The sequence below is a fragment of the Felis catus genome, chromosome B2 (genome assembly GCF_018350175.1).
Source record: "Felis catus isolate Fca126 chromosome B2, F.catus_Fca126_mat1.0, whole genome shotgun sequence".
In the NCBI taxonomy this organism is placed as follows: domain Eukaryota; kingdom Metazoa; phylum Chordata; class Mammalia; order Carnivora; family Felidae; genus Felis; species Felis catus.
The window spans coordinates 92157458-92182470 of record NC_058372.1 but is presented as its reverse complement, the minus strand read 5'-3'; the positions used below and the strand labels follow the sequence as shown (position 1 = coordinate 92182470).

At 34.8% G+C, this 25013-nt stretch overlaps 1 pseudogene; it reads right to left on the bottom strand.

Moving 5' to 3' along the window:
- Positions 1-21430, bottom strand: part of LOC109500111 — a 225919-nt pseudogene extending 204489 nt beyond the window's left edge.
- Positions 21431-25013: the final 3583 nt, after the last annotated feature.

Sequence of the window (25013 nt, the reverse complement as noted above, 5' to 3'; positions counted from 1 at the left end):
CCTGAATATATTCCTAGGATTCCCATAGGCCTGGTCTTTAAGAGCCTTGTGTATAGCCAAGCATCATTATTTTTTTTATGGTATTCCACAATATATGTCAATCTACTTAACTATGAAAAATACCTATCTATATCAATATGATTTGGATTGACTCTTTCAGCTTTCATTCCTCTTTTTCCAGCAGGAGAAGTTGTAAAGCTAAAACACTATACTTAACTCTTTGGTGTTAGGATTCAGGGTATCATTTAGGTTCTGTCTATTAATTTTACTCACATGAGATTTCATGAACAGAAGAAAGGCAACAGTGAGTCTCCATGAGCTACTGGCTGATAATGGCAGTACACAAGGTTATAGATTTGCTTCAAAAGAGTTCATTAGCTATTGTATAGCTTCACAGCAGGGGCATGTATATTGTGACTTGAAATATGAAGCTGAAGGAAACATACTAAGATCGAAGAAAAAAGCCATGCAGAAAGAAGAACAAATACAAAAATTGTGAAATAAGAGCAAAATAAAGGTCAAACTAGATGTGCTTCATGCCTACGGGAGAGGATGAAAGATGGAAACCAGATCCATTTCATGTATGACCTTGCAGTCCATGGGAAATTATTAAGGAAAGTTATTACTTAATTTGTAACAGAAATCCATTGGTAAGTCCGAAGAAAGAAGTAATATGATCTTATAACTATTAGAAAAATGACTGCTCATGAAAGGTGGTCTACAGGGGGCCAAGATAGGACACAGGTGAGACATTAGTCATGTAGATGAACAAGGATGATGATTTATATAAAGTTGCACTGATGGAAATACTAAGATATTACTAACTCAATGCATTTTCATTTATAACCTTCTATTTACTGGTTTATGCATACCTTCTATCTGCATCTGAGTGTCTTCAAACTTTGTAGTAAGATTTTCTCAATGAACTAAGATATAAATGATTCAAAGCAGTTTAATTTATAATATATTCCTCTAATGGAAATCCAAGCCTCCATTAACTGTGATCAACCCAGATCTATAAGCAATAAATTTTGCACACTGCCTTTTTTATGATATTAAATTCCTAAAGAAAAATACTTTAATCTGGCTTTCAAAATATGAACTTTTCAGTGTGGAGTTCAAAGTTAGAGATGGAGGAAGCAAAATGAAATAATACCACAATTCATCCATTGCATTATAACAATATGTGAAATCTGTAAAAAGGTTTTTTCCTAACAATACCATGACTTTAATGAATGTTGGAAATAAATGTTATGACTTAACATTTGTCAATTACAGGAAGATATTTCTGGGGTCTGGAGATTATTACTTATGTTGAAAATATACCTCACCCACTCTCCCTCTCTTAAAGTAGAAAAGAAAACACTTTTTAAAATCTTAAACAAGTTACAAGGTATTGGGATGACATACTGTAACAAGAAATACTACCTCTCATAAAAACAAAAATAATAAAAGGAAATAGGAAGCTAATTATGAACTACTGTTCTGTGGCATTTTATGTGCTGTGACATATTTTAAAAGCTTGAAAGATGAAGTTAAATGACGTATCATGGCAAAACAAGCAGTTAAATATCCCTACTCTCTCTCTCTCTGGGAGTTGCCCGCCAGTCAAGTTATTGACTGCAAATGAGAATAATACATATTGCTAGCAAACCTGACAGAAACATCCTGATACATCATTCAATAATGAATAACATGAACTTGTCAAAATGGGAAAATGTTTTCTTGAGACTTCAGTCCAATAGGCCTTAATGACTGTAATCTATGCAATGAATTTTTCATGCAGTATGAAAATATAAGATACACTGATGAACTTTCTCTTTTGGTGTGGTATAAAAGGTATGTTTTAATCAGTGCTGTAAGGTCTCTAATAATATAATTATTCTTATTATCCGGATATATGCAGGACCATACTTATCATACGTTATTCAAAGGAGTTCTGCATCTTTTTTATTGCTGTTTTAATCTTTTTTTGAGGTGTTTCTTCCACAGCAGATGATTCTTTGAAATTATTTTTTTCATTCTTATAAATTAGCATAAAAAGCTGATAGAAAGCTCAGATGTATGAATAGAGTTTGTCAACTGACAGGTCTTTAAATCTACTGTACACAATAAGATCAGGCCTCTTGAAAGGGAGGAGCCATTCTCATCTCCATCTATACCAAAATCTCTATCTGTAGGTTTTTCCTCTTGGACTGGACAAACTCTGAGTTTGGCCTAATGTGTTTAGTGAGTTTGAGGTGTAAAAAAAGGAGTTTCATGAAATAAGGCACCTCTTCTCATCTTCATCAGGATTTAGTAGGCCCCACGACAGAATTTCTCTGATTATCCCTTCCTAAGAAGTAAATTTCTTTTCATCAGGAGTGGAGGAAGGCATTCCGTTGGTTAGCTAGTGACAGGGTTTGTCAATTCTCATCGTACAGTTTGAAACAGTCCTTTTCCAGCATCTCTCTCTTGCACTTAGATTTTCAGAATGGTGCATTGGCCCTAAATCCAATGCATTTTTAGGGATTCTCAGGAAGGAATCTGTACGATTCTTGGACTATCCTCTAGCCACTCAGGCCCTTGTCAGGTGGAAGATATACATAAACCCTGTATCATTTGCTATTTGTTCATCTATTTTTTTTGTTGCAAACTTGGTTGACATTTCTTATCTGTGGTCATCTTGGTTTGCTTCATACATCTATCCTTGCAGATTTATTCTTTTCTTATATACATTCAGTTTTCTTTTATTGGAATTGTGTATGGAGTAGAAAAAACCCTATGTATCCAATAAAAGTTTATTAAAATCCCAATTAAAAAAATTTAAATGTTTATTTACTTTGAGAAGAAGAGAGAGAAAGAGAGAGAATCCTAAGCAAGCTCTGCACTGTCAGCACAAAGCCTGATGTGGGGCTGGGTCTCAGAAACCGTGAGATCATGACCTGTGCTGAATCAAGAGTCAGTCAGACTCAACTGACTGAGCCACCCAGGTGCCCTCACATTATCTTACGTAAAAAAATATTGTCTAGACGCCTTTTTCTTTCCTTTACAATTTACAGAAAGCATATCATATTAAAGTATCAGTTAATTAACAATGTACAATTTTCACACATATTAGCATATAAAAATTTATTAAATATGTTTCTTCAGTTTTCTAAGATTTAAAAATATTTTAGTGATGTTTTGAATTTTCATATTCATAACTCTAATATCTTTATTGAGATTTGTAACTTATATCAACACAAATTGTCTAATGATGTCCAATTAATATTCATTTGAATTTTATTTTTTCAATTTTATATATTTTATTTTTTTTCTTTCATTCTGTCCAACAACTATACCTATTTTGCCATTTTTTCTATTTAAAGTCCAATTAGTTAATATACTATATCATATTAGTTTCAGGTGTACAATATAGTGATCCAACACTTCCATACAACATCTGGTGCTCATCACAAGTGCCCAACTTAATCCTCATCATCTATTTAACCCATCAAGTTTGTCTTTTATTTTTTTCTTTTTTAATATTTATTATTTTTGAGAGAGAGAGGGGGGCAGGGAGGGGCAGAGAGACACAGACACAGAATCTAAAACAGGCTCCATGCTCTGAGCTGTCAGCACAGAGCTCAAAGCAGGGCTTGAATTCACGAACTGTGAGATAATGACCTGAGCCAAAATTGGATGCTTAACCAACTGAAGCCACCCAGGTGACCCAAGTTTGTCTTTTATAAGTATTTTTTGGTCGCATATGTTACTTAGGAAAAACTGAAAGTATTTCACTTTTAGTTTATAAGTTTAATTCTTTATATTCATTTTTATGGTGGGTATACTTATTTCTAGTTTCAATATCTTATGGTTTTCATTTACTTATTTATTTATTTTAGAGTTCATTTATCTATGTTGAGAGAAAGAAAGTGTGAGGAGGGGCAGAGGGAAGGGGCAGAGAGAGAGAGGGAAAGACTCCCAAGCAGGCTCTGCTTTGTCATTGCAGAGGCTAACGCAGGGCCCAAACCATCAGATCATGACCTGAACTGAAACCAGGAGTCAGATGCTTAACCAACTGAGCTACTGAGGCACCCCTCATATTTTTATGTTTTCTTGATATTTCCCTCTATTCTGTCTCTTCCTCTGTTTTGTTGCTATTCAAGCTTTTAAATGACTTGATGACGATATTATTTTTTTAAAAAAATCCTAGATAAAGTGCATTTATCAAAGGCATGCCCATATGAACATACTATGATTAAATAATTATATTTAGAGTTAGTGTGGTCAATGTTCCAATAGTGATACATTATTATCTCTGCAACTTCAATTAAGTCACTTATCTCTTCTGATCCTCATTTTTCTTTTCTGTAAAATGAATATAATAATAGGTAGCATAGGATAGTCAAAGGATAATGAGAGTACTACTCAACATCTGAAATAAAAAAGATGAAGCTAAATTTATTGCTTATTATATTAAGCAAGAGTAATGCCATTTAAGTATAGTCTCTCTGAATCTAGGTAGACCAGATTGCTCATCTTATACAATTTTTTTAGGAAGTGTAAGACTTGGGGATTGGTAGACTTTCAAAAGCAACAGAAGGATGATATAATCTGTAGAAGCATGATTACTCAGGTAAGACTAATTGGTTGCTGGTTGCTAACTCCTAATTGGTTGGTGCTCAGAAGTATATCTACTGGAGTAAGTCTGATAAATGAGGAGCTGGAACTGATTGGTCAGTATGGAAAAGTATCCTCAGTAAGGAAAGTTTTTGCTTATTGAATAAACAGCCTTAAAACTGGTTTGTATTGATACTTGTATCATAAGGCAATCCATCTTTTTCTAGAAGTGTAGGAACTTTTATTTTTCAGGAATATCTGAACAAACCAAATCAAAGATGATATACACAGGAACACGTGCATTGTATGGTTCAGTTTAACACCGAATACGTTATAATGACTATTATCATTAATTTTATAGTTACTTTTCAATAAAAAAAGATAGGAAATTAACATAGCTTTCCCTATTATGCCTCTATATTGTGAAATTATCTCAGGAAATTTCTATTACAATGAATTTTCTCAAAACTCCAAAATTTAATCTGTGTTATTCTCTACCAATATAAAACATAAAGTATTAAGATTCTTGTACTTTCTGTCTACAGTGAGTGCTCAATATTACTAATTTATTTACTCAACAAACACTTAAGTGCCAATAATGTGACCATGTACCTCGCAGTATACATAGTTTACTATATATATAATCTCCTCAGCACATAAGAAAATATACACACACATACAGGGGTGGAAAGAAGAGAAAAAGAGAATGTAGTCCAAAAGGAAAATATATTTTAATTAACAATAGTTACACAAGTACACTTGACACTTGAACAACATGGGTTTGAACTGTGTTGGTCCAATTATATGCAAATTTTCCAGTAATATAAACGTATTTCTCTTCCTTACGATTTTCTTAATAACATTTTCTTTTGTCTAGCTTCTTTTTTGTAGGAATACAGCATATAATACATATAACATACAAAACACATGTTAATCAAATATTTATATTATTGATAAGGCTTCCAGTCAATAGTAGGCTATTAGTAATTAAGTTTGGGGGGTGAGTCAAAAGTTATATGTAAATTTTTGACTGTGTGGGGGGGTCAGCACCCCTAACACCTGCCTTGTTCAAGGGTTAACTGTAATTCATTCTTTAATATTGTGATGAGCGATAAAATGGAATGTATGGTACTGTGAGTTTTGGGGAACAAGGTCATTGAGAAATTCCACTTCAACTCAGACATAAAGTATGATCATGAGTTAACTAAAGAAAGAGTGGATAGTTGGGAGAGAAGCAATTATTCCAGTAAGGAAAATGGTGTGTGAAAAGATCTCATTCAAATCCCTAAAATTGTGAGTATACATTAAGAAGGGAAAAAAATAGAGAAATCAATGCTGAGATAAAAGGAAGAGCCTTGGAATTTCCCCTAAGAGTAATGCTATTACACTAAAATTTATAGTACAAGAATTGTCAATGAAAGTTAGACTCTTTGAACATGAACAGCTTGTTAAGTGATTAACAGATAGTCAAGAAGAGAGGATTTGTGGCCAGTAAGGAAGTTATTTTTATAGTCATACTAAAAATAGGCATATACTTTTCCTGGTGGTTTGTCATCAAGGTAGTGAGGTGCATAGCATTCAACATCTGTTTTGAAGGCAAATTTTATAGGATTTTAGTCATTAATTGGATTTGGTAATATTTGCTATTCAAAGGCCATACTTCTGAGCAGAAATGTGAAAGAGCCTGACTTACCTAGAAATTTTATAGCTGCAAACAGATATGATAGTAATTTCCATTAAGAGGTTTCTCTTAATGAGGTTAATCAAGCTGATCTATTGAAAATTTTTTGGGGCGCCTGGGTGGCTCAGTTGGTTAAGTGTCCGACTTCGGCTCAGGTCATGATCTCGCAGTTTGTGAGCTGTGCTGACAGCTCGGAACCTGGAGCCTGCTTCGGATTCTCTATCACCTTCGCTCTCTGCCCCTCCCCCACTTGTGCTCTGTCTCTCTCTATCAAAAATAAATAAACGTAAAAAAAAATTTTTTAGTGCTTTTCCTCTCATCTTTTAACTGTAAATTAGCATAATAGTTTTAACCATATACTTAAAAATGCCTTTTAGAGCAATCTAGTTCTGCTGTTGAGAAATCAGTAACTTCACCTGAAATATTGTAATCTCTGTCTTTCTTTCTCTCCCTCCTGAGAAAAATTTTGCCCTTGCATCAAAATAGAATCTCACGAAACAGAAATAAGCCTTCAGCCAGTCTTTGCCTCATCCCAAACTTGGGTTATCAATTTAAAAAAAGTGGTAGGAATCAAATAGTTTGGGTCAACAAACCCTACCATGAAGACAAGCTAAAGTCATTTTCTTAAATTTCAGTTAATTATCAGAATATAATTTTATACCAATTCGTAGAATGAGAATTTAATCAGAAAAGCACTGAATTATCATTTACACTCTCAGTGACTACACCTAGAACTTTAATTTAAACTATTGAAGATTTTACTTAAATGACCCCAAATATATACATACATACATATTTAATATAGCACATCTCTAGGGTATCTACATACATCTCTAGCTTTCACCAACTCTTTCAATAATGAATGTGAAATTAACATTTGTGAAGCCTACACTTATTAGTCTGTTATGAACATCAAAAAAAAAAAATCTGTCGTAGTATCAGCATCCATTCCTGGAAATTGTACTGCTAATGGAGTCAGTTTTATTGAGCATTTTCATCCCAAGCTTTTATCCTGGAAGTCATTCTATTTTCTTCAAATTCTTTCATCACAACATATTCCTGCCCATAGTTTGTTCAAGTAACCATTCCTACAAATGAGGGACATGTCTCTCCAGCTGCAATATAATTCATATTGCCATCAATAATACCAAATGATTCCATCATTCCTAATTGTGTGTTAATACATATGGTCCATGTCTTCAAGCGTTTCCTTGAAGGCAACTTAAGCCTTGGGAAGCCTGCGTTGTAGTTTCTAGCATCAGATTTTCACTTTATTTTCTTTGTGCACAAAATTTGCCATTTTGGGTAAAAATGCCTCACTAAAACATAAAATAAATAAAAAATAAAAAGAGAAGCCAAAACTATTGCAGAATGTCATCAAATCAGAACAGCACAGTAGAATATGACTGTTGATTGGTTTGTTTGCAGTGTGGTTTTCTGGTGCTCTTTGATTCACAACTGCACAGTACAATCCACAGCTGTAGCTTTCCTACAAGGAGACCTTTCAATGGCCTTCTGAGAATCAAAAATAAATAAACACACAACGCCCTTAGCAGTTTATTGTTTTTCAGTATACCAGTATTGCTTTGTTTTTGAAGCAAAGCATTTTAAAAACAAGCTAAGTGATAATGAGCCAAAATAGGGGGAAAACAATATTAAATAGAATATATTGTAAATGCACTGAACAATAGAGTGATTATTCAAGAAATGAGAATACATGGCACCTGGGTCGCTCAGTCTGCTAAGGATCTGACGTCAGCTCAGGTCATGGTCTCATGGTTTGTGAGTTTGAGCCCCTCATTGGGCTCTCATATCCTCTTTCCCCCTCTCCCTCTGTCCCTCCCCACTCATGCTCTTCTCTCTCTCAAAAATAAACATTTTTTAAAAAATGAGAATACAATAAATAAATTTCAGTACATTTTGTCATTCATTGTGTCCCATTAATGAACAGAAAAATATAATTTTCTGAATTCAAATAAAACTGGGTGATGGGAAATATCTAATTTTAAAGCCACACTTATGAAATTATTTTTTTCTAAATTATTATTGGCCTAGACAGAAGGACATGTCTCAGATGTTAAACTTCTTGAGATATATATCTCACAAAATCTTGAAAAGTATGTTTCAAATATTTCATGTAAAATATTTCAACTATGTTATAAAAACTAAGAATTTCATGACAATATAAATATATACAATGACAAAATCTACGACGGACATTCCTGATCTGCCTATTTCATTCAAGTGCAGACTGTTTTCCCCAATTTAATGTATGACTCAGAGAGATGATTAGATGATAAATGGATAGGTAAATAGAAAGTATTTGTAAGAGAACAAATCATAAAAGGGAAACCAAATGATAATGCAATGGTGACAGTATTAAAATGATCTTCATCTACTTTTTGTGTTGAAATTAGTATCTATTTATTAATTTATATCCATTATAACTAAGGGGTTATAGGAGAAGCACACAATTCAGATGGATTACTATTTACTCCTTCCGTCTATCTTTCTAAGCTATTTATTATCAATATATATTATAAGTAGTTTTTCCTTGTGTACCTGATAGCCACATGACTTTGTTTATGAAGTTTCTCATTTTCTTCAGCCAATTAATAACACTAATGGTAGATGAGGCATAAAGAAAGTTAAGAATACCTATAAATATAAAACTCTACCATAACCAGTTCCCTAATTTGTGCTGGTCATATTCCTTACCAGCACTTTCTAAATTAACGTAGAGTAAAATGTTGAAAGTCTATATGTGTATTCCATGCAAATTACAAATTTACTTATATGTTGAAGAAAATCTGGATTTTTTTAAACCAAGAAAATGAGAAGGAAGTATTTTTTTCTCTATAAATGAATTCTAATGGAATTAAAAAGAGGAACCCCACCCCCACCCCTGCCATGTTTTTGTTGCAAATTCTTAGGTTATCACATCAGGTCCGCGTAAAAAGAAATCTACCTGACTTTACCACATAGCTTGTTCAAAGATAGCAGAAAAAAAAAAAAAATGATACGGGAGTATATTCTGGATGAAGTCAAGTGTACATATTGAAAAAAAAACTTAACCTATACTGTTGAAATGCACTATGCTGCTACAATGTGTGAGACTGGTTATTATTTATCATTTGTTGTAGTCACACAAAAGACATAAAGAAGACAAGCCCTTGCCCTGGAGGCCTACAATATTAGGAAGGTAAGCTTAGCAAGCAAAGTAGTTGAAAAAAGAATTGTTGTGTATGGAACTTTTATTCTCATTCTCCTTTTATCTTAATCATCTGTTAAAACGGCAATTTGAAATGTAGCCCTGTTTTAGAGGAATGATCAGTTAGAGAACTTGATGCTGTAGGTATTGGAAGTTTGTATTTATTTTATTTTTTTTTAATTTTTTTTCAACGTTTATTTATTTTTGGGACAGAGAGAGACAGAGCATGAACGAGGGAGGGGCAGAGAGAGAGAGGGAGACACAGAATCGGAAACAGGCTCCAGGCTCTGAGCCATCAGCCCAGAGCCTGACGCGGGGCTCGAACTCACGGACCGCGAGATCGTGACCTGGCTGAAGTCCGGGCTTAACCGACTGCGCCACCCAGGCGCCCCTGGAAGTTTGTGTTTAATACAAAGGTATCCTTGGGCTACAAAAAAGCATTGGTGAGCCATTCTTTAAGAAGGCAAGAGTTTATGGTATAAATTATTTTCTCTAACTTTGAATGACTCTGAAATACACAATTGATCACTATGGCTGTAACACTTCAGTTTCAACGGAGACATTTGTTCTGTATATGAAAATTGAATACAACTGCATAGATTGTACCTAGAGAAAAGAATACTGAAAATTGCTAGTGAGAGCAGCAGCCAATAAGGAAAGAAAAACAGAAAGAAAAAAAAATCATGGAGAAAGTAACCCTTGGCAAAGAGAAACTGGGACATAAATGACCATACTGAGTTTGTGGAAAACGATCAAACTGACCTGGTTTTGATGTAAGGATAATTTTGGGGGGAAGTGGGAAACAAAGCTGGAATGTCAAACAGAGCAATAGCATGGAGTATATTAGAACAGGACCATGATTATCAGCAACTCCTCTGGCCCCTCTTATTAAAAGGAGAATGGATAGGTAACACATTTAAGGTAGCGACTCTTAGGGTCAATCTCATATTAAAATAAATAGATTTTGAATATCAGATTTCTTAGTTTAGTATCTTCAGAGATTCAGGTGAATTTGATTTGAGTTAGATGAATCATATTTTGGTCTAATTTTAATTGACAGGGTAAGAAAATATTCTGTGGCTAAAATGGAGTAATAGAGGTTGTGCTAAAATAAAGATATCAAATTGATTTAATCCACCCAGAAATACACAGAAGCATATATGTATACACTAAAGTACTTACATATATGGGATGTGTTACTAAAAGGACTAACATATCTGTAAATTGTGTAATAAAAATAGTTTTATATGATTTTCTCTAAATATAATAATTGGCATCACCAGATATAAACTGAATTGACTCAATATGTATCTATCAATATGTATCTATACCTATAGTTGAAATGGATTACTACATGAACAGCCTATTCCTGTAATTAATCTGCATACTATATTATTAAGACTTTTCTGCAACAGGAACTCCTAATTGCAAAGTATATTCTGGATAAAGTCAAGTCATTTACTGCTTTTGTGCATTTTCTTAATTATTTAATGTGGAGGTTGTACTAGATAATATTCAGTAAGACCCATTCCAGTATCAATATATTCACGTACACAAATCTACCTGATTGTGTATCACCTTGCATTATTTCCCAATTGTTTTATATTTGTGAATCTGGTCTCCTTGCTTGACTTTTAGGTTTTTAGTATTCATGAACTATATCTTCTGGTCACTCTTCTTTTCTCAGAATATGGATTTACATGAGTTCTACACTTCTCTCCACCATAGTTAATTATAGATATCAATATTCTATTATTGTTGTAGTCACACAAAAGACATAAAGTATCATCAACTGGTTCCCTCCTATGTGTCTGACACTGTATCTGGTCCTGGAATTCTAGTAGTGAAAAAAATTGACAAAGTTCCTACTCTCATGGAATATATTTTCCAGTAGGTAATATTCTAACAGGAAATATTCCTATTCTAGTAGGGAAAAAAAAAAAAAACAAGAAAGAAGTATGTGTACACCTTTTTACTTAAGCCTGATGTGGAGTTAATTTACAATTGTGCAAACTATGACATATGGTTTATAGGAAACAATACAAGCTTCTGTTAATAATTCATGGTGTTAGTACAGAATGAATATGGAAGTCCTCTCTGAGATTATGACAACTAAAAAGGAAGGCCAATCATAAAGAGAAATGGAGAATGAGCATTAGTATTTTAAAGAAACTGAGGAACTATAGTTGGGGAGACTTGGATATGATGAGTTTAGAAAAAGTATGATGGAAGTGACTTAGTGTCCTTCATAGCTTTCACTTCTGGATTTTTTTGTCCAAAAATATCTTAATTTTCCATTTGCAAATTCACCCCTCCCCATTCTCATCCATGAAGTTTGGAGGGGTTTACTCCACCTTGACCTCTAAGGATAGGCCATGACTACCTTAAACTCACCATTATATTCTATTATCCTGTTCACAGTGATTGTTTCAGGAAGTGTATGACCTGGTTCTGGCCAATAAAAGACATAATTACTCAATATCATGAGACAAAAAGAAAGAAACTTCCTTGTCCTTACACAATATTTGGTGTTTGTGGTAAATAATAAAATTGTAGCAGATGGGAAGGAGGTGGTGGGAGGAGACATTTTGAAGAGCCATACTACCTTTGAGAGAAACATTTCTAGAATAAATAAAACATAGTATGGTATAATGCAAAGCTCCCCATTAATACTGATTATCTTTAAAAAATATGGATCATCAGAAAGTTGCTATATAGCATAACAGGATAATCATTCTAGTAAATACTTAATCAGTTGTTTAGCCTATCTGTCTTTAATGCTGACTAATATTTTTCTGAGGACAATATAATTTTAACCTAGAGTGATTATTTTTTGAATTTTCATAAAATGTTTACTAACATTTTCTTAAATTCCCTTACCTTTATTTAAAATTATGTATATTACCTGGCTATTGTGAATAATGCCGCAGTGAACATGGGAGTACAGATAACTTTTCAAGTTACTGTTTTTGTTTCCTTTGTGAAAAATTCCTAAAAGTTGAATTTCCGGATCATACAGTAGTTCTATTTTTAATTTTTTGAGACACTTCCACACTGTTTTCCAGAATGGCTGTACCAATTTACATTCTCACTGATAGTGCAAAAGGGTTCGCTTTTTCAACATCCTTGAAAACACTTATTTTTTATGTTTTTGATAACAGCCACTGTTACAGGTGTGAGGTGACATCTCATTATGGTTATTGCATTTCCATGATGATTTGTGTTGTTGAGCAACTTTTCACATACCTGTTGGCCACATGTATGTCTTCTTTGGAAAATTATCATTTATTCAGGTGCTTTGGTCTTTTGAAAATCAGGTGGGGTTTTTTTTTGTTTTTTTTTTTTCTTTTTTTGTTTTTGCTATTAAGTTTAGCAATACCTTATGTATTTTGGATATTAACCCCTTACCAGATAGAAGCTTTACAAACATTTTCTATAGTTTTGTAAGCTGCCTTTTCACTATGATAATTGTTTCTTTGCTGTGCATAGGCTTTCTAACCTTGATGTAGTCCTCCTTGTTATTTATGCTTTGGTGCCTGTGCTTCAGGTGTCATATCCTTGTCATATCCTTGCCAAGACCAATGTCAAGGAGCGTTTTCCCTATCTTTTCTTCTAAAAGTTTTACAGTTTTAAGTCTTGCATTTAAGGTTTAATTTTGAGTTTATTTTCATGTATTGTGCAAAAGTTACATGTCATTCTTTTGCATGCTAATTATCCAGTTTTCCCAACACCATTATTGAAGAGGCTAGACTCTCCTTTCTCCACTGCATATTTTTGGTACAACTGACCCTATACACGTGGCTTTATTTCTGGCTCTCTATTCTTTTCTATTGGTCTATGTATTTGTTTTTATGTCAGTACCATGTTCTTTTAATTACTATACTTTTGTAACACAAGTTGAAATCAGGAAGTGTGATGCCTCCAGCTTTGTTCTTGCTCAAGATACCATGACTATTTGGAGTCAAACACCATCAGAATTCTGAAAGGGACTGAATTGACTCTCTACATCATTTTAGTAGTATGGATATTCTTACAATATTATTTCTTCCTATCTATGAACTCAGGATATTTTATATTTATTTCTATTTTAATTACCTTCATCAATGTCATATAGTTTTCGGTACATAGGTCTTTCACTTCCTTGATTAAATTTATTCCTAAGTGCTTGTTTGTTTGATGATGTTGTAATAGGGTTGTTTCCTTATGATCTTTTTGATAGTTGTTAGTATTAATTTTAATACCTTTTTGGTGAGTCTTTTGGGTTTTCTATATATAAGATCATTTCATCTGCAAACAGACAATTTAACTTCTTTTCCAGTTTGGATGTCTTTTCTTTTTCATGCCTAACTACTCTAAGTTGTTGAATAGAAGTTGTGAACTAAGAAGTTGAATAGAAGAGGTGAGACTGGGTGCTTTTGTATTGTTCCTGATCTGAGAGGAAAATCTCACATATTTTTATCTTAGAGTTTAGCTGTAGGCTTCTCACATATGCCCTTCATTATGAGAAAGAACATTCCTTCTACACCTAATTTGTTGAGACTTTTCATCATGGAAGGATGTCGAATTTTGTCAAAATAGTTTTCTGTATCAATTGAGACGATCATATGATTTTATCTTTCATTCCGTTGATTCAGTTTATCAACTTATTTATTTGCATTCCTACATCTCTGGAAAGTCTCACTAGATTGTTCTGTAGATCTTTATATGTGCTGTTGACTTTGGTTTGCTCATATTTTGTTGAGGCTTTTTGCATCTATGTCCATCAAGGATATTGGACTATAGTTTTCGTGTAGTGTGCTTATCAAGATCTGGTATAGGGTAATTCTGGCCTTGTGAAATGAGTCTGGGTCTGTTTCCTGTGGCACATACATGCATGACTCCTCCCAGGTCCCTTTGTGGGTGGTGCTAGTGACAAAACCAAAGCCAAACAGGGATGGGTCTTCTAGGTCTACAGCCAGAACTACCATCAGTGAATCTGCCACCTGGGTCTGCCTTCTCAAAATGGCTCACCTCAGTCTTGGGTTTCATTGGGGTTTCACAACCTCCTACCTAGATCCCAACACTCCTACAAAAGCACTTTTGTCCATGGATAGCAGCCAAATTATTATTGCTGTGGAGGGAACCAGCAGGGAATCTCCTGTTATGTCATCTTGCTGACTTACATTTAATGGCTGACAATTACTAACATTTGTCATTGAATCCATTGAGTGTACAGTTCCTATTTAGGATCAGGTTATCACAATAATATTCCAATGTACCTATATTGATGGATTTTATTTTATATATAATTCTAACATTTAAAAGCATTATTTAATTCAAATATAAAACAATTTCATCAAATTATCAGTAGAAAAAAATGGCTTACCCTATTGAAACTCTATTGATAGCTATTGAAAGCTATCTACTTGAAATTGATAGGGCACATAATATTCAATGTTGAAAAGCTAAACATATAGTTATAAACAAGGGTAGTAATTATCACTATTATAGTTTAAGACTGAGCTACCTGGCAACAATTCAAAATTATATGCATAAGAAAACCAGTATATATAAGAAAAAATGAATATCAAAAGCTATAAAAAGAAGAAACTAACATGGGTGTCTGGGTGGCTCAGTTGGTTGAGCATCTGACTTGATTTGGGCTGAGGTCATGATCCCAGGGTCATGGGATTCAGCTCTGCATTGAGCTCCATGCTGAGTGTGGAGCCTGCTTAAGATTCTCTCTCTCTCTCTCTCTCTCTCTCTCTCTCTCTCTCTCTCTCTCTGTCCTTTTTTTCCACTCATTCTCTCTCTCTCTCTCTCAAATAAAAATAAAATAAAATAAAAAAGAAACTAACATAAATTGACTCAACTATTGGATAATCCTTCTCATAAATACAACTGTAAAAATAAAAAACAACATATGATCCAATGAATACAAACAGGGCTTTGAAAGAACATGTCACATCCAAGGTTGATCCTATCAATATGTGAAGGTTAACTGGACCACTTTGATATAATTGGACAACTTATTCTTCATTTGCCACTTCAGAAACTGTTCTACCTTTCCATTCCCTGTCCTAGGGCTAGAAAGGCAGACTTCTATTGATTGCTTGACTCTGTCTCCTTGCACCATGGCTTCTGTTCATCTGCTATTGGAATAAACTGACAGGAGAACCAAATATATTCATTTCCCTGATTCTTTCCTTTAGGGCTGCAAATTTAGCAGGATCCATTCCTCTTTCAATGGCCACAACTTGTAGCAAAGGATCTATTTCTCAGACCTGAGTTTTTGCCAGGTTCCAATAACAACATTCCTTTTGCCTTCCCTCTATGGGTGGTAATGGGGTTCCTTTGCTTCCAGTTCCTGGGGGTGCCACAGATCTGGGTTCGCTCCTTTTTTTTTTAATTTTTTTAACATTTATTTTTGAGACAGAGAGAGACAGAGCATGAACGGGGGAGGGTCAGAGAGAGGGAGACACAGAATCTGAAACAGGCTCCAGGCTCAGAGCTATCAGCACACAGCCCGATGCAGGGCTTGAACTTACAGACTGGGAGATCATGACCTGAGCCAAAGTCCACCGCTTAACCGACTGAGCCACCCAGGCACCCCTGGGTTTGCTCCTTTAATCTAAACCATAAATCTATGTATTGGATAGTTCTTTATTTTCAATGCTCTTGTAAAGTTATTAATTATTAATATATGCATATATGCTATTTCTTCTTGAGGTATTTTTTAATTTATATTTTTCACAAATTAAGTCATTTTGTATCTACTTAAGATTTTTTTAAGTTTATTTATTTATTTTGAGAGATTGAGAAAATGTGTACACGTGAGTGGGGAAGGGGCAAAGAGAGATGGAGAAAGAGAATCTGAAGCAGGCTCAGCACTGTCAGCATGGAGCCAGATGGCTCAGGGTTTGAATTTACAAACCCAGGACCTGAGCAGAAATCAAAAGTCCAATCAGACACCCAACTGACTGAGCCACCCAGGTGCCCCTCTAGTTAAGATTTTTAATGTGAAATTTTTATAATTGTTTTATATTAAAACATCTTGGTCTTAAGATTATCTACTTTTTTTCTAAATTAATTTTCCCCTCTTCTTTATTAATTAGTTCATTCAAATTTCAATGTAGCCATTTCATTTATATATATTTTCTGATAAAATATTTTGGTTTTGTTGATGAATTATATTCTGAGATTTTCCTTTATGTCAATATATGTTCATATATTGATTTATACATTTCTTCAATATTAAGGCTTATTTTGTTTTTTTTCTAACTTCTTAAGTTGATGTCTTTGATAAATTATTTCAATTTTTTCATATTATTCAATAATCAGTTGGAAGCTGTAAATTTCCACACAAGCTTTGTAATATGATTTGCTTTGTTTCTAAACATTTCAAAGTATGTTTTGATTTCATTTTGTATTAAATACATACTTGGCTTTTGCCTGTTTCTTGCATTAAATACCTGAATGGGAAGGTTTTCTGTTTTGTTGTTTGGTCATCCACTTAAAGTTATCTCCCTCTATGATTGTGCATTTTTCATATTTGTCCTTATTTCACTAATTTGGAGCTCATGAAAGCTATATTACTTAGTGAATTAATACTCTTATGTGACACAGATCATGATAGGTGTTCTACTTTAGTATCCATTGATATTTTTGCTTTGAATTTTTTTTATTAGATAACTTTTCCCTCATATGTTATTGTATTTTTATTTGCATCCTTTCTATTCAGTTTTATTCAGTCACTGCTTTCTTAAACAGTATACACCTGAAGTGTATACAATTACAAAACTTTATTTCAGGGGCTACTGGATGGCTCAGTTAAACGTCCAACTCTTGATTTCAGCTTGCATCATGATCCCAGGGTCGTGGAATCACATAGAAACAGATCATTTTTTATATTTATACCATTAGCTATATGGGTATTATAATGCCATGCAAGTTAGCTTAATTGGGAACCATTCCAGCATTTGAATTTTGACTAATTCTCTGTGATCCCTGAAGAGGTAATTTATTTCTGGCAAAAAACAGAGCAACATCTAAAATCACTTACAAGACAGCCTACAATTTTTGGTTCTCTAATTTGATAACTTCCTACTACCATCTAGAATAGTTTGAATATTTCCAAAGACTTCTGATTAGAAAATATCATGGTGAAATAGTGAATCTTTATGGTCAAAAATCCTGTTGTCATTCTAACATTTGATTTTGTTGTATTAGTGCTGAAATGTAAGCATGGAATAAAATAAGAAGTCTTGAAAAAAAAGTATTTAAAACTTTAGGCATATAGTCATTAAGAGTAGGTTTGTACATTGTGCATATTATCTATGTGCTATTTACCATGCTTTTTTATGATTTGACTTTTTAATTTTTACTTACATGTTTGTTCAACTTTTAATTTACTATTATGCACTGCATATGAATTTTCTTATTTTTTGAAATTGTTTTTATTGTACTTCAAATTTTTTGATGTATTGATTTTTTATGTTAACAGTAAAATGGCCTAAATAAACCTTAGTGGTTATTCCAAAATAATACTACTAAATAAAAAATTATTTGGAGGCACCTGGATGGCTCAGTCGGTTAAGCATCTGACTTCAGCTCAGGTCATGATCTCACGGTTTGTGAATTCGAGTCCCACCTTGGGCTCTGTGCTGACAGCTCAGAGCCTGGAGCCTGCTTCAGATTCTGTGTCTCCCTCTCTCTCTGCCCCTCCTCTGCTCTCACTGTCTCTCTCTCTCAAAAATAAATAAACACTAAAAATTTTTTTAATTATTTAAAAAATCTCCTACGAAGAAAATTGAGAAATTAGTTTGTAACAGTAAAATTTTAAATAACAACTCAATTTGACATACTAACATAAACTTAAGGTGTGTGCTATCCTCTTTAAATGACCCATGATGTTATTCAGTCATCATTCATTCACTATGACCTTTGAGTATTTTTCCTAATAGTTAATGATGAATTTGTATTGACCTAAACACAAGGTCATATCCAAGCTCTCTTACTATGCATAGCTCTCATTTTAGGATTAACTGGAGTTATGTAATCTATGGCCATGGCTTTATTTGTCATGGCATTGAAGCACAGGTAGCTATTATACTTTTGTTCAAATTTATTTTCTGCATGACTCATTCTAGTCAATGAAAGGATTGTAGAATGTCTTAACAGGAACAGAAAATTTTTTGAAAATCAATACTTTAGATGGCTAGAAATGCCAACATAAAAGCAGAAGTTATAGAGGAAATACTTCAGTATTAGAGAAACAAGTTCCCTAATTCAAAACCATATAGAAGTAGAAATTTCTATTACAAACACAGAAATGTATCAAGAGCAGAAGATATCTATAGAAACTAATAACAGAAGAAGAAATGGCAATTATAGATAAATTGAAAGAAGTAAGACTTTTTTCTCAGCTTTCCCTCTCTTCAGAATTTGCCAATCTGGAGAACCGCTGGTCTAAGTGAATGGTACAGATAAAAATAAGAACATGCTGTGCTAGATAGAGGGGATAATGACTTATATAATTTTCTAGGGGACTTCAGTCAAGGTATAAGAGTATGCAGTTTTGGTAGGAATTTCATTTATTTGTCATTTCTCCCAAACCATGACCTTCCACACCTCCAGAAAGGTTTAGAACACTGTGAAGAAGGCCCTTTGTGGACGGGAACTTACAGGGAATAACAGCTTTGCTTTTTTAAAAAAAAAAAAAAAAAAAAAAAAAAAGATTTGGCTTGATTTTAGACGGGAAAAAGATCCTTAGTAGATTTTAATAAAAGTGTCCATAAAAAGCCTTTCCTCCTAGCTAATGATAACCACGATTTTTCTAATTTAGAAAGGAATCTCAGTGAATAAAATAAATCAACTTTATACCTTCGCCATTCTGTGAGTTTCTTTTGGCCTCAATCATAGACTGAAGTCAATTATAAAATGTTTAGTTACATAGTAGGGTGGACTATTTCATGATTAAAAGACTGGTTTGAGGGTACCTATGTGGTTCAGTCGGTTAAGCATCCAGCTCTTAATTTTGGCTCGGGTCATGGTCTCGTGGTTTTGTGAGTTTGAGCCCCATGTGATAGACTGCACTGACCTTGCAGAGCCTGCTTGGGATTCTCATTCTCTCCCTTTCTCTCTCTCTCTCTCTCTGCCCCTCCCTTGCTCAAGGTCTGTCTCTCTCAAAATATATAAATAAACTTAAAAAACTGATTTGGACCTTTCTCTTATTCATGTATTAATTTATGTAATGTCTAAACTAGTATATTTTTTATGTGCCCAAGAAGCTTTTACTATAACATCACCTTCCTAATCTCATCAAAAATTCTACATTTTATGAATCTTACTGACTTCCTGTCAGTTAGCTTGGAAATAAAGAGTTTTGACAATCACTATCTAAATTGTTAGGCAATGAAAAAGTCAACATTATCTATGCGATATTATCTATGGGACTATCAGAAAATTATTTTAAATGAACCCATCCTTACATTCAATTAATTCCTGTTGAACAAATTAATGGATTAAAAATGTAGCCTTGCTGTTTGCAAAATATTTTAGGTAGGATGTAATAAGAAAGAATTTCTATAAAGAGGTGTCAGGAGAAAGAACATTTCAGTCAATGCGGCAGAAAATGAAAATATCTGTATAGTGCAGCCTAATAATGATGATAAAGTGAGCTATTTTACGTTGCTTAATAATACGGTTTTTTAGTACATTCGTGCTTCTTCACAATAGAGGGCCACCTATGCCCGCAATTCCCCTGCGCAGCCGGAACCCAGGGAGAGGAAAAGAGCAGAAGCACAGAGGTCCAGGGAGCCTCTACCCAAGAAGGCAAGACAAGTAACGGTGTGCAGGTGGGGGATGTGAGCCGCCCAAGCCTTGCTCTTACCGTGACGATTCCGCAGCCGTCCTTAGCCCAGATGGTCTCCAGGAAATGCCCAGACTGCAGGTAGTCGGCCCCAAGGATGAAGGGCTGGAGGGGAAGCAGCCCGAACTTGCAGCTGTTCCTGGAGAGCTGCCTCATGTTGAGCTCAGGGACTGAGGCCCTTCGCGCTCCTTGTGAAGCAGCGCAGCGCCAAACTGGAATTCCCGCGGCGTGGGCCTCGGCACCCAGTTCGCACGCCAGCGGCGCAGCCCTTTAGCAGCCACGGTGCTCAGAGCGCTCACGGATGGTCACGGCGGGAGGCGACCCCTGCTTGCACAAGGGCCAGGCCCAAAGGCAACCTGCGTGGGTACACTCGGGGAAGGAGAAAGAGCTGGTTCCAGCCTCACAGGGACCTTTGACATCCACTTTGGTGGGAGAGTGTCGTTTGGGAAGGGGCCGACGGTGGGTGGGTGTCGAGGCCCAATAAAACAGTACTCTGCCCAGAAAGTTATGGTGGACTCCGTGTAAACAACCCCCAAGACCTGGCTGACCAGCGAACACTGGTCTTCTACTAGAGCGACACAGGTGTCTGCAGCGAGGCTGGCCAGGGCGGTTGGCCTCCACAGGCCCCACACTGCTTTGGGACAGGGAGCCTGAGCTGAGGCCCCTGGGACGTGGCGCTCACAGACTCTGGCTGTGGGGAAACAGCCCTGTGCCATCTTCAGGAACACCGGATGCAAGGCTTCATTCCGGAAATGGGAGAAGGCGGCAGTGTTAAGCGCAGGGACCCTGAGATGGTGTCCTTCTGATTCCTCCAGGCCAGCTTCGCGCGGTAGGCAGACAGGTTGCTAGCAGCGCGGTGCTCCTGCGCAAGCGTCGGGGAACCGGTGCGCTTGCGCGGCGTGTGAAGTGCAAGATCTCATTCCCCCTGGAGGCGTTCAAGTACCCTGGTGTGTTAACCGAGGCCTAAGGACTTCACCTCCTCCGTGTAGTCGCTCAGCACCGAGGCCAGCCCACATGCTCAGGCAAGGACAGCACCACAGGGTGTGGACCCGTTCCTTTCTGTCACCTTCTCCCAGGCTTTCTTATCTTTATGTTTTTCACTCATTTAAGTGGCCACACAATCCAGGCCTCTTGCCCTTCTTGCCCTTGGCTTGCTCCGTGCAGCCCCGCGTGAAGATTAAGTGAGATTAAGTGTAAATTTGATTCATCAGATTTTAAATGCAATGATCATGTCTTAATTTAGTGTTTTATCCGTGTTCTGGAGAGGAGGAGTTTTGGCTTTAATTATAAAAGCTATTTTTACAGATCTTATATAAAAAGACAGTTGACAGCAATTTGCATGTTTGGTAGTTTATAAAATTGAAAACTCCACATTTTAAGAATTCTGTATCGTTTTGTCTTTAATCTTATTTTAGGTATGCAGATTTAAATTATTTTGGGTATAACAAAACTAACACACTTAGGAACACAAAAAGATTTTGGGTAACAATTTAAAAAGTTATTCTTAGATATCAATGTTTATCATGGTAGAAAATTCAAATTTCTTTTTGTTTTAATGTTAAGAAATATGTATAGAATAGTTAAGAGACTTTCTTATATAAAACAGTTGGTAAATTAATATTTGTCATTAGAACTGAACTACCAAATGTCTTAAATTCATTTACAGAAATGGTATTATTTTATACATTTTTATTTTGTTTAACAGGATAAAATATAGTTTCTTCTTCCACTGAACTCCCCCAACAACCAAGTTTAGAAAATTGAGAAAGGATGAGGTACTATTTATTAATTAAATTAAATACATACATATTTAATTTATTAAATATGTATGTATTTAATTATGCATTTCATTATATATTTACTTGTTTAATTTATTTAATGTATTATTTAAATACATATTTTATTAACAAATAATTTTCTCTAATGAAAAAATTTAAATACAGCATATATCTGATGGTTCTCTGTTATGTAATTTAGACTCAAAATTTTAATAAACAGTATAAGTTAAAGATGTATTCATCTCTAAATAATAAAATATTAACCAATATTGACAATGCTTAAATAAATTTACATTTTTAATAAATAAGTAGTACATATGTATGCAACACAAGATGGCATTTAATAATGTCCAAGGCAAGCACATCATTATACATATTTGTGAATCATTTCAAATCCTGCTCATTCCAAAACATTTTTGTGACTTTATTGACATTGTTTGCCAAGAATTTACAATATCATTTACTATTCATGAGTATTTGTTTTTTTTTAATGTTTTTATTTTTGAGAGAGAAAGAGAGAGCATGAGGCGAAGAAGGGCATAGAGGGAAGGAGACAGAGGATCCAAAGCCGGGTCCAGGCTCTGAGCTGTCGGCACAGAGCCCAAAGCAGAGCTGGAACTCAGGAACCATGAGATCATGACCTGGGCCAAAGTCGTACACTTAACCCACTGAGCCATCCAGGTGCCCCGCATGCTAAAGGTTTAATGAGCACTCCCACTGAACCATCACAATTATGATACAGATACTATTATCTCTGTCGTTTCATGCATAAGGAAACTAAGACTTAGAGGTTAAGTAATTTCCCAAGGTAAAAACAGCAAAGACTCCAGGGGAAGTAGTACTCAAACCAGGTCCGCTGACTCCAAAGATAATGCTTCTTTTTTTTTTTTTTTAATGTTTATTTATTTTTGAGAGAGAGACAGAGACAGGGAGACAGAGAGTGAGCAGGGGAAGGGACAGAGAGATAGAGACACACACACACAGAATCTGAAGCAGGGTCCAGGCTCTGAGCTGTCTGCACAGAACCCAATGTGGGGCTCAAACTCAAGAACCATGAGATCGTGACCTTAGCCAAAGTCAGATGCTCAACCGATTGAGCCACCCAAGCACCCCATATTTATGAGTATTTCTTTAGTTTTATTCATTTTACTCTGATTCTATAATATCAATGGAATTTTTCATGATATATATATTTATATGTATGCAATATTTCATTTAATGAACAAAACTGATTATCATTTAAATATTGAAGAACTTCTTCAACCACTTAAATAATTTTACATAAGTATATAATTTCAAAATATTTTTTTCAAGGCTACATTTTTACTTTAGTAACCCACTATAATTATAATAGTAAGTGTATACCTTGACATTACACATTTATATGATAAAACTTCTTTTAAGAGAGAAATCTTTCTACTTTATGAGTATGTTAATAAAAAGTAAAAATGTATCTGAACAGATATGTATAAATAATTCATAGTGCCGTCATGTCTATGAATAAAATATGAATTCAGAATATTTTGAATCATAATATTTTACTTTCAGAATTAGACTATGGTATATTATTCAGCAAAGCTTCACTAATGTAATGATATAGACATTTTTCAGAGTATTTTTACATGTACTCTTGGAAATCAGAGATAAACAGTCGGGAAATTCTCATGGCATTACATTACTCCCCAGATAGGATATTATCTCACAAACACTGCCATTTCACCTAAATACTTCACCTTATTTGATTACTAACCACTTATAACTGAGAATGATTAATTTCTTTATTTTCTTTCGATTTTACCTATGAAAAGAAAATAAATACAAGAATTTAAAGAAAATATATGATTTGGGAAACATATTCCAAAGAAACCTGTTCTATGAATCAGACTACCAAATGTCAAACGTTACCTAAAAATAATGCAAATGGCTATATGTAATGTGGCTTTTTAAATTCTGAATTCCTCAAAACTTATAAGAGGTATCTATACGGAGCAAGGACCATAAGTGATGAAAGACAAAATTTGGTAAACATCCACAGAATTCAAATTCCTAAGTTCAGCTATTATTGCTTTAATTTATCCCTAACACAAGGCTTGGGCCAGGTTGAGCATCCGACTTGAGCTCAGGTCATGATCTCGTGTTTCGTGGGTTCGAGCCCCATGTCGGCTCTGTGCTGACGGCTCATAGCCTGGAACCTGCTTCAGATTCTGTCTCCCTCTCTCTCTGCCCCTACCCCAGTCATGCTCTGTCTATCTCTCTAAAAATAGATAAACATTAAAAAACTTTTTTTAATAAAAATAAAATAAAATGTCAGTGAGGAAAAAATTGTTTGGAATCTGCTTCAATGATTTTAATACTAGAAACCTTCCATAAAGAGGGCATTGTGTTTGGTTTGATGCTATGGTGGCAATATCTTGCAAAGTCAAAGGATTAGAAGTAAAGCCTTAAAGTGCAAATAACTCTCTTCAAGGGAAGAGCATTAACCTTTGGCCCACAGCACTTGTTAAAACAGACATAATATTTAGTGGAAGATTATTATGTATTGAGAGAAAATATGATACACTAAGTTCATAAAAGATGCCACATATTCAGAGTATTTTGGACAATTTCAAGTTTGAAGTATTCTTAGTAACCTCAGTTGATATCCTCCTTGAGTCAGTTTCTATAAGGATTCATAAACCTAAAAGATTAATTTTAATTGTGATGGCATTTTCCCACCATGAGCTAGTCCATTAAAATCATATTGAGTGAGATTACAGGTAAAGTTCTCAGCTGTTGGTTAATTCTCAAGCCAAGGTAAAATTGTGTAATGCCAAATACCCTGCTATGTATGATTTAAAGCAACTATATAAAACACTAGTCAGTGAAATGTGAAACTGTTAAGTGCTTTTCTTGGGGCCTGGGCTTGATATC